The sequence below is a fragment of the Gymnoscopelus microlampas genome (assembly GCF_963454915.1).
Source record: "Gymnoscopelus microlampas genome assembly, chromosome: 13".
Taxonomy (NCBI): domain Eukaryota; kingdom Metazoa; phylum Chordata; class Actinopteri; order Myctophiformes; family Myctophidae; genus Gymnoscopelus; species Gymnoscopelus microlampas.
The window spans coordinates 4,736,292-4,748,003 of record NC_139950.1 but is presented as its reverse complement, the minus strand read 5'-3'; the positions used below and the strand labels follow the sequence as shown (position 1 = coordinate 4,748,003).

The following is an 11,712-nucleotide window of genomic DNA, read 5'->3' as shown; positions in this document are numbered from 1 at the left end:
AGAATCAATTCACTTTGCCGGTTGTTGATCCGATCTGGATCTAGAGCGGATACGGAAACGGTGCATGTATGTGTAATACAGCAAAGGGCGGATACAGTAGGCGGGCTGGAGACCGCATCACACTGGTCAATTCGGAATAGAAACCAGTCTTTCCACAGGCAGCCTACAACCCGTTCATATGATGTTTACTGTACATATTTTTATTTTCGATGTGTATCCGTTTATATTATGTTTTTGCATAGTAGCCTAGAGTATATATCTGTCATTAAATGTTTCAATGAATTGAGTACAAAGGGCCCAGATGTAAACAAGCCATAGTGCTTTCTTGGGTTTAACATCCTCTTAACAGACCTTGTATAAATTGAACTGTAGCTTTGCAAAATAATAAAGTATTCAATCGATCAATCAATCAGAAATAATCTTACATGAGTTGGAGCTAGATTGTGGTCAAGGCACCATGGCGGCGCAGTTTTTCAACATTTGGAGCTGAATAGTCCAGATGTGCCCCCCCCCTTTTCTTTTACATAGCCTATTAAGAGTCAATTAGAAAGTTGGATCATCATTGGTAACCAAGAGGTTCCAAGTATAACTAAAAAACTAATATGTAAAGAAAACAAAAACAAGTATGACCAAAGTCATAATAAAGCGTCGCAAATTAACGCTCTAATGTTTTTTATATAAGTAGTGGCAACATTTTGTGACACCACACAGGTCTTCCCAACAATAGCTAAGATTGAAGTCAGTGTGAACATGGGCAAATAATAACTTAATAGCCAAACTAGGTCTAATGAAGCACGCTAGCATTTAGGCTAACCATCCTGGCTGAAGCTGTCTCCCTTTCTCTCTCTCTCTGCTGTGTAACTCCGTGCGTTGCCTTGTTGTGGTTTCTGTTCGTCCATGCTGGCCCCTAATATGGTGTGCTTCCGGGTGGTTCAACCTAACTTAACAATAAGGATCGTTCTGATTGGATCCCTTCCCAACTAGTCCCTCAAAAAGAGTAATTCTGATTGGATCTCTTCTCCATTCGTCCCGCCCTAACATTTTCGTCTCGTCTAATTCGTTGACTAACGTGTCCATTACATTTTCGTCTCCCCATTGGCTTAAAAGGGGAGCTTAAACGGGGGGAAGTGTGATGGACAGCCAGGACAGCCAATGACACTTAGGTGTCGACACTTTTGACTCAGGTGTCGAGAATTTTTACTCGGGTGGCGGACTACGACTGGTACTGTATACAGGGCCGCTCGCTAGCGCATGCGGCTAAAAATCATCCATGATTTTCATCACCATCAAATAAATACACTAAATACACTTCCATGACCATCAATACAATATTTCCTCTGTAGGTGTCCTTTCAGGATTGTCACCTGAAAGGACAATCTGACATTTTCTACATTTTAAATCTATACAATTGTATGACCATATCATGATGCAAATCGCTATGATGCAAAATAAAAGATGGTTGTTGTGATGACTAGGGTTGGGATCCTTTAGGATTTTAACGATTCCGCTTCCCCCTCGTAACGGTCCCATTCCTTAACGGTTCCTATAGGGGGTTCCAAATGGACCCTTACAGGTCTGTAACTCTGAGAGGGTACAAATGGAACCAAATGGACCCTTACAGGTCTGTAACTCTGAGAGGGTACAAATGGAACCAAATGGACCCTCACGGGTCCATTTGGTTCCATTTTTACCCTCTCAGAGTTATGGTGGTCCTTGAGAACCACTAGTATTGTAATAGTATAGCAGATGTGAAGTCCACATACCAGCTCTGACAGTGTGATGAAACCGGTTCCAGAAAAAGATTCCAAATGTGATGGAACCGATTACGGTTCCTCAATCGGTTCCTCAATGTTGGATCCGGTTTCCTCCGGTTCCGGATCCCAACCCTAGTGATGACTGACTCTCTCCAGAGTCCAAAGAAAAGACGTCTCTATACGGTTTAGTTTGGGTTCATGTTTCAGTGCCTCATGACAACGTGACAATGATAATTCCTTGTGGTTCTAGTTTTTTCTGTGTGTGTACACTGTATGTGTATGTGGCTCACCTGTTGGAGGTGTGTGTGTGTGTGTGTGTGTGTGTGTGTGTGTGTGTGTGTGTGTGTGTGTGTGTGTGTGTGTGTGTGTGTGTGTGTGTGTGTGTGTGTGTGTGTGTGTGTCTGCAGTGTGTGTTGCTCACCTGCTGAGTGTGTGTGTGTTCATGACAGCGTGTGTGTGTGTGTGTGTGTGTAGAGAGCTGCTGAGAAGCCTCCTCTCTGTGCAGATGTCAGCAGACGGCTGATGACATGAAGACAAGATGGAAGGATGGGACCTGAACACATGGAAGAAACTTGGTTTCATTAAAAGCTCAATCTCAGATTGACCTACTTATTGCCCTAGCCTTGACGACCTTATGCAAAGTTTAAAATGTAATTTAGATAGCATGTTATATAGATAGATGCCAGGTTAATTCGTTGACCTGGCATCCTACAGTTTGTATAGTTTCAATGTACAGATTATTAATTGTTTGATATTATACACTTTAGACTGATGGCAGGTTCTTGGTTTACCTATGATCCTAGATTACTATTTCTATGCATTTGATGTGTTACCTTGTGTTTACCTTGAGACTGTAAATCGCTCTGGATTAAGAGTCTCTGCTAAATGCCTAAATTATAAATTGTATTGTAGAATAATTATAAGTAGAACACTTGATAACTGACACACATCAGATGGATGGATAAGATCAATTTGTAAACACCTCTGACTGACTGTGGAAAGCGGTTTATTTTTCTCCATGTAACAGTAACACCTTGTATCTGCCACCTAGTGGTTACATGTCAATGAGTAACCATTTTGTTGCCTGAATTCAAACAACCTTTATCAGTGGTACACTTCAAAATGGCTGCCATCCAGTGCGTCCTCGAATAACTGTACACATCTGGTCTATACAATTTTGGTTTGGCCAGGGGTACAAACTGTGCCTTATTATTCCAAGGCAGGACGTGTGCATTGAGTTTCAGCAATAAAGAGCAGAGTAAAACTCTGGTTACTGATGTGCTGTTCAATCAGATACCTGCGGGGCCCACAGGTTTATGCAAGGTCTGAGACGGTTCAGGGTAGAATGTAAAAATCATTTGGTTGGGTGTATTTCTCCATAATGACCAGCCCACTATTCATTATTCCTTCTGGGTTGTATTTATATGCTTTTAATACTTGCACGCACTGTCATACAATTTGAGAGGTACGCATATGTCTGCTGGTGACATAATGTACTTCATATGACTCTAGTGTAATACCAACAGCCTGTCTGGTCTACTTTTCCAAAGCACAACAGTGTTCTGCTGTCACCTACGAGAGTCGCGTGACCATAAAGAACATTTATAAAGGACCATTTCCTAAAGAAGAATGTATGTAACAGGACTTCTGGGATATAAGCAATGTCATGTGTCACTGTCATGTTTTTTCAAAAGCCTTTGGAAAATTACCTTGACTGATTTAAAAAAATATATTATTTGGCTGGTTGTTTAATGTGCATGAAAACAGATCGGACAGGTTCTGATTCTTATGTCAACATTACATAGATCTGTACCTGTGATCTCCAGACTGCACACATCCTGGTACAGTAGGTAGAACGCACCTGGGTCTTCACATTTACACTAGGAGCCTAGAGAGAGATTCAGACTCACTATAACAGGTACAATGTATTGTATATGGGTGAGTTTGCAGCTCTATTCCTGTGAAAATCTGATGCTGAGTTCACACCAGCCTGTGAGCTCTCCTGCCAGGCACAGCTGCTGGCTTTGAGATACTCGGAGCAGTGGAGCTCTCACTGCAAGCCACAACGCTGTTGGCTTGTAGATCAGTTCTCCATTCAACAAAGAGGATTTTCCTGTGCAGCTGCCGTAGCTTGGTGTGCACACCCATAATATGTTCACGTGGGCATGCGGTTTTGAGTTCCACTCGCAAAACAAGGCTATTGTGTCGTTTGTTTTTTTGCATTAATGCGGTACACGCTTGTACCGAACTGAATACACTGTCCCAAAATAGTTTGGTACGAATATGTGAACCGTTACACCCCCTAGCTCAATCTGTTACAAGTAGTGTTGCTATAGTATATTCACCATTCATAAGTAGTTCATTCACCTCATGAAAGCTATAGCAAGTACAAACTGGTAGTGGCCTCACCTCATGGTTGCTCTTGCCAACTAGCACATGCTGAGTGTTCATATGCACATCTCTGAGCAGACTCCACTATATCCAGTATCATCCATAGTTTAGGCCCATATTTCTGTGCAGCACTAATGTCCACTGCTATTATTTTTGCCTGACTTCACTTCGCCTTCTTTCTTTTCATTCTTATTTTGGTCATCAATTCACTATGTAAACAATATGCTCCATGTGCATAAAAACAACAATAATAAATAGTAAATAGTTATGACCAAATATGGTATAGGCTGAAGCTAATTTGGCTTATTCTGCTTACCATTTCCTGACTATAATAAAGATATTCCTATTTTGTGTAATGATAGTTATCAGTTTTGGCACTAATGATTCTACACCTATTGTGGTGTTAGAGAGCCATCTTGTGGTCAATTTGAGTTGATTGATAGTCACACAACCCATACTTTCCATTACAGGAAAACACACCTATTGTATCTGAAAAACAACTTGTTTATGAATGCTGTGGTAATGGTTGTGTTCCATTAAAAGGATTGAATGTGACCCTTGGTTCTGATAGTGGGTTAAGGTTAGACATCTGCAACCTCTTTCGACTCAGAGAGCCTGGAAGATGGCAAAAAATGTGAAACAAATTGAATAATTCTTATCTACAGTGTTTTAATCCCAATCTGATTGATTGGACACAACCATGCAGGCCAGGGACTGGACTCAATACTGAAGGTATTGCAGCAAGGTATAGTGAGAACCCCGTACCTTCATGGCCTGATCCAACCCTACAACCCTTCCAGCCCTCTTAGATCGGCTAACACAGGAACGCTGTATGAGCCTTCCCTAACACACCCTGGACAACGCTCCACACGTCCTAGACTCTTCTCCCTCCTGGCTCCTAAACTGTGGAATAAACTCCCCATTGCAGTCAGAACTGCAGAGTCACTTCCAATGTTCCGCAGTAATCTGAAGGCTCATCTCTTCAGAGTCCACCTCAACCCACTAGATCTTCTCTCTACCTGTGCAGTGTGCACCTTATTCCTACCTTTTCTTCAACTGATTCTAGTCATTGACCAAGATCTGGCTATTACAGTATGCAGACATATCTTGGTCACTTGTTCACAAGTTTTGGTTTCTGGGATTCGTTTTTCTCAACCACAAAATGTTAAGTTTTAAATTTACCGAATCTGTCAAACACTTAGTCCGCCTAACACTAACACTGTGTGGTACAGGGTCAACAAGTTGACAGTCCAGACTAACATTTACCACCAGTCAGAAATCATATTTTACAGACAGTATTGGTTCCAGATGGAGATGCCTTCCAAATGCACAAAGCACTATGAATGAATGTACATTCTGCTGTCAAACATACACTTTCTAACTAGTCCCTGGGAGGAGAAATAACTTGTATTGAACACTAAAAACGCTTTCCCAGTGGGCCAATCATACGTCACTTACAGTAGTTGCAAACGTCATGTTGCTATGACAACCAAACAGACTTGGTCAATCATTCCCACAAAGTTGTCCCACAAGGGGAATTAGATTTGTCAAGTGAAAGGTTTAGAGAATAGATTTAAGGTGGAAAAGGTTTAAATAACACATATTCTAAGACCCTGTCAGAACATGTGTAGACCCTATACTGAGTTATGGACCAGGGGTTGAGAAACACAGCCCAGGTCACTCATCTCTCTCTGTTCTACCTTCACTACCTCAGGGTGTTTTCTGCACGAGACATTATTACTTTTCTTTATTTAGACAACAAGTGTAGAGACATGCAACAGGGGCCTCTCAAATGCTCAATGCATCATCCAGTCAGCCAGCGGTGCAGCTCTGTCTATAGACTATCTTCATGTGTACAAGTCTGACCACAAGGAGAATGAACGTCATTAGAAGTCTAAATGCGTATGATTTGTTATGACTGTGTGCATCCGAATAATAATTTGATTTGTAGATTGTATCATGACTTCAGAATGCCCCTGCGGTGCGTCGTAGACACATTGAGAGCTTGTAGATCGACTTTTTTCACTGCACAACATGCTTCCATAGAAGACATGCTGGCTTCTATGGAATCCAAATGACTGAAATCAGCCATGGCGACTAAGAACTTTAATCTGTGTGTGTGTGTGTGTGTGTGTGTGTGTGTGTGTGTGTGTGTGTGTGTGTGTGTGTGTGTGTGTGTGTGTGTGTGTGTGTGTGTGTGTTAATGCCACATGACCCACTTTAGGGTCCTGACCTGCGGGTTGAGCAGCAGTGAGGTAGCAGTACCTGTATGCTGTGGGGCAGGGTGGTGTACTGGGCTCTGCACTGCTGCGTCAGACCTGCAGCCTCCTCCTGGGCTCTGAGCTGCTCTGCCCAGGAGAACGGCAGCTGGGAGGTGAACAGGACCCTCGTCTCAGCCTCCAGTCGGCCGGGTACTCCTCACAGACAGGGGGCGCTATGGGGGCTGGGACGCTGACCTGGGCACTCTATGGGGAGAGAGACAAAATGAAGGTAAACAACAGGGTACATTAGTTACTAGACAGACACTGATGAGAGATGGAGAGAGATTAGTCTTTATTGATGAAAAGGTACGCAGGCTTCAGGTAGAAATGTGTTGATAATGTTGTGAACATGTGAATAATGTGACATTAAAGTTAGGATGCAGAGAAACCCACCTGCCTCAGTGGAGCCTTCATCTCTTCTTCATCTTCAAACAGGGAGTCATCCTCAGAGAAGGACAAAGGCTTCTAAAGCAGGAGGGAGAAATGCTAAAGTTGTTGATGGTTCATTAAAAGTAAAAGTCCTCCTCTTCTACAGAATCTACACAACACTGACATTACACCTGACTCTGCCTCTCTCAAACAGGAGACGAAGGGTTAATAGATGACAAAGTAATATGCTTATTGACAAGATGGTTTTATGGGAAATAGACACATTTTCTGGTCTCCAATTAATTGTAGTGGATGGAGATGTAGTCATGACCATTCTGAGTACTGTTACCAAGACAATTTAAAGGTAGGGTAAGTGATTTGCTTTGGTTAAAATAAGTGTTAAATAGCTCTGTATTCTGATCATTCATTGCTATAGAGTGTTTGTTCAGTATTAGGAGTCTACTTGTCTCTCCAGCTCTTTATAAAACAGAAAATGCATTTTCGTTTCAGTTTCAGTTTCATTTCCAATTTTATCCAACCAGGACAGAGAACTCAATCAGGATATAGATTAAACAAGTGAAATTGGAAGTGATGACACTAAGAAATGAGCAGACAAAATTTGAACTGGAACACTATACAAATTAAGCTTAAAAATGGGTACTTTCTCCTGATTGGCTGAGATTTTGACACCTACCGAAAAATGTATTTTCTGTTTATTAAAGAGCTGGAGAGACAGGGAGACATCTGTTACTGAAAAAAACACTCTATAGCAATGATTACTATCAGAATATAGTATTTTAACCTTTTAACAAAATACTTTTTGTTTTAACCAAAAAATATCACTTACCCTACCTTTAAACACTTTAAGTGTCAAATAAAGTCAACTCACTTCATGGATGGGGATTATTTATATATTTATGTCAGTTCTACATTGTATAGACTACATTATAATAGTCTATGGTAATTCACTAGTGTTCTCAGAGGCCCACTATTCCTGTTACCATTCACTACACCAATGTCTTCTTCTGTTTGGGTTTTCTTCTCTCACTTATGTTTTTACACTTCATCCTTACTTAAAATCAGCTATTGGTCCGACTTCCACAGCGGTATTATGGTTTTTGTGTCCTGCTACATTCTAGCTATGTTCTGCCAGACCACCTCTCCAATTTCCACCACATTTTGCCCTAAAATTCTATCATGCCCGGAGCCTTTGGATAGTGTACTTTCAATGTGTTACTATGTAGGAGTGCAGGCAGAGAAACAATGGAGATGTATTCCTCTTTGAAGAGCCAAGTAGTAGGGGTGTGCCGATACACTAATTTCATGAAACGATACGATATTGGGCTCACGACATCGATACGATACGATATATGGCACTTTTTTATTATGAAAATGTATGGGGGTGGGGGGGGCAAATGCAAACAAATACTTCTGTTTTTGCATTATTATTATTGGATTTTTTAAACATTTTATTCAAAATGATATTTATTTTCCCCAAAACGATAAATATCGTCACGAAAACGTATGGTGGGACGATATATCGGCACACCCCTACCAAGTAGCACTCCGTTTATTTCAAAGAAATAGCAATAACAACAAACCTGTCGCACAGGTAATTACGTCACCACCTCGGAGGTGTGCGTTTACTCTTAAAGGTAACAGCACCAATGCATTTAAAGGAAATACTGCCTCTGGTAAAGTGGAACAAACTATTGTAAACATTTTGAATTATAACTGTACTTAATGATTGTCCTGTGTGTGTACAGTATATCCACCACAACTATACATTTGTATCAATTATTTGGCCCATATTTTGCCTCCATTGCTCACAAACATGTACCAGCAGACTTTTACGTTGTTACTTCAGACCGAGTGAGACTGAATACACCACTTCCGGTTAACTCTTTCACAATAAAACGTTCCGTTTCATGTTGCCTGGCCGGAGTGAGACTAATGTGTGTGTTTGTTGGTTGCCAGGTTTGAGAATCAAGCAACCATTAAACCTTTAAACACATACAGTACATTGGCTATTTGAAAATAGCCGATGCTACATGCTCGCAAGCTTATGCGTCGCGATAAGCAACTGCACTTTAAGAAACAAGCCCAAAAAAACCACAACCACCAATATTTACGAGCGACTTTAAAGAAGAACTAGCCCAAAGTCACTTAATAAGCAGACATGGCAACACTGTGTGCAAGGTTGCCAGGTTTTGCGAGAGAGAAAAGCAACCAGGTCTAAAACAAGCCCAAAAGAAGCGAGCCCTTCACCCTTTAACCTGCACGCTACGCGACCTGACGCTGAAATGGACGGCTGTTGTTTCTGATGCTTCATCTGCAAATGCGTGTGCATTGTTCTTGATTTGTGGTTAGACAACATCTAATATTATTAATCATATTCATATAATTAATCATCATATGTTTTATTCATAATAAAATAATAACTATTCTAAAATGATACAATCGCGGATTGTGATTTTGCCAAAAAATAATTTGATATTTGATATAATTGATGTTGTTTTTTCCATATTGCCCACTCCTATAATGAATAGTATATCAGCATGCCCATATATGGGCAATTGGGCATATACTGATGACATCAGGGATCTCCATGCATGGGAATAAAAGGGACAAGTGAGTCTGTCAGTCCTTGTCAAGGCCTGACAGACAAACAGAACTCCATATATGGGCATATCAGGCACATCTGGTTGGCACCTATAGAGCACCTAAGTCTGACGTCACTGCCACTAGAGGGCGCTGTTTCACGGGTTCGTGGCTTTATTTTTTGTGTTGAAATCCCCATTTGGGAATCTTAGATCACGTCATATAAGAACTGTGTTCCAAACATAAACACACCACCCTGGGGTGGCTCTGCATCGTTTATGCATCATATTTGATACAGCCTGTTTCTGGCAAAAATCACTGTCCCTACAGCAGCCGCGTTCATGGGAAATGTAGTCTTTGGGTTGTTTGACTCGTTTCTAGTGTTTATATTGTGTTGCTCTTTGGGTAAATGTGTACATTTACACCTTCAGTCGATTCTTCATATCCATATGAGTAAAACTCTAGCCCATTAAGACCTGAGGCGATTCTTAAAAATGTTTTCTAAATCTTAACAGTCTTTTGAAAAAAAATCCAAAAAAAAAATGTTTACGATTTTTCAAAAAATAGCCAAAGAAATCTTAAGTGACACAGATGCGTTCCAGGTACTGGGCTAGATGTGAGGGCCGCGCAGCGGCCCGAACTTCTATTACTTACAGAACGTGGACATTACTTGTTACAGTCTGGCTGTCTCTGCTGCACCAACATGTCACACTAACTACACATTAATGAGTATATAGTGACTGACAATTATAACCTTTGAATCTCTTACAGCCTTTTCTCTGAACAGTCTGACTTCTGATAGAGAATAACTTGTGTTGTCACTTGTACGAGTTACTGTAGCTCCGTTAAGAACCTCTCACTCTTTTTTTTCCTCTCGGAGTGAGAGGTTCTTAATGGAGCTAGAGTTACTGCGATGTAGTAATCTAAATACCTGTAATGATGTGGAGCCCAGTGGTTCTCATGGGGTCCTTGAGGATGTTCCAGGGGGTCCAGGTTGTGGACGGACAGGAGGAGCGGCCACGGGGAGAAGAGCCGCACGCAGCCCGGGGACGAGGCTCTCTGCGCGGGGCTGCTGGAGGCTTCACTCCGGCCTCTTTTCCTCCTCATTCGCATGATGTCCGCCAACAGGGTCTCGTTACAAATTGAAACACCGGTCGCTTGAAGCTGGGACTCTAGAGTATCCGTCCTGTTGGGACATTCTGGACAACTGGTGACACGATGAGCTCCAAACAGCAACGACACCACGGTGGCTTTTCTTAATAGTTGATGTGGAGCTGATTTGTTTTCTCTTCCGCACTTTACAAAAGTGTGAAACATCAATCTGTTACCTTTCCCCCTTAAAGGAACAGGCCTGGCATATAACAAATCTATTTACGCCACTAGGTGGCAGTATAATGTAAGCTAAAGGAACACAGTTGTATCTGTCAAAATATGTTTCTCTGAATGCATGAACAAAAGAAAATGCATAACTATTCCATTTTAATGTTTTCAGATTTGACAAATGGCTCTATAACTATACTAAATTAAATTGTTTTAAATTCACCTTATGGATTAAATCATTACTTACATGTACATTCTCCTTTCTACCTGATAAGGTGATGTTATTTCCTTCATGGTATATTGTCCACTTTCTCATTTATTATTATGTTTAGGCTACTTTCCCATAATAAATAACAGTTTATTTTAGAGTTTGTACAAACTTTGTTTAAGAGCTTCTACAGGACAACCAGTAAAACCTGCAGTGTTCATTTATCTATTTGTAAATCTGTAACCTTCTGCCCAAACTACACATCCTCAGGTGAGTCATTGTCCTCATCCACATCATTCATCTCTGGCTCAGGTTGTGACATTACTGTGTGCTCCACAAACACCCCAAAACAGGGGTCTTCAACGGGGGGTCCGGGACCCCTAGGGCAGTGGTTCTCAAACCTTTTCATGTCAAGGACCCACAAATTGACACTTATTGGCCCGCAGACCCCCATTTGAAAAGATATGCTAGGGACCCAGCTAAATTAGTGATAGTTAGGAACCTACTATCAAATAGAAATGTTGTTTCTATTTGTACACTCTCAGAGTTATGGGGGTCTGTGGTCTAATGCATAACAAACTGGGGGTCCTTGAAATTAAAAAGTTTGAGGACCCGTCATATAGATGAATCAATAGATCCTATCAGCTGCTTTATCCTTCTGATAGCATCTTCCTCCTCTGCAACTTAGTATAATAACCTGTATAATAACCTAATTAAAATGAGTTACAGTACTTTGTGGCTAAAAAACGTGCTTTAATAATTTTGTTTTAATTCTATATATATATACAGTATATATATATATATATAT

General features: G+C 41.0%; 1 long non-coding RNA gene across 1 annotated transcript; it reads right to left on the bottom strand.

The window, feature by feature from the left end:
• Positions 1-2,189: 2,189 nt before the first annotated feature.
• LOC311058256 lies at positions 2,190-10,481 on the bottom strand. The gene is made up of 4 exons (XR_014602036.1): positions 10,308-10,481; positions 6,800-6,871; positions 6,411-6,610; positions 2,190-2,307 (listed from the first exon to the last, which is right to left on the bottom strand). It is a non-coding gene; the product is annotated as an uncharacterized lncRNA (long non-coding RNA).
• Between the last annotated feature and the right edge of the window lie 1,231 nt (positions 10,482-11,712).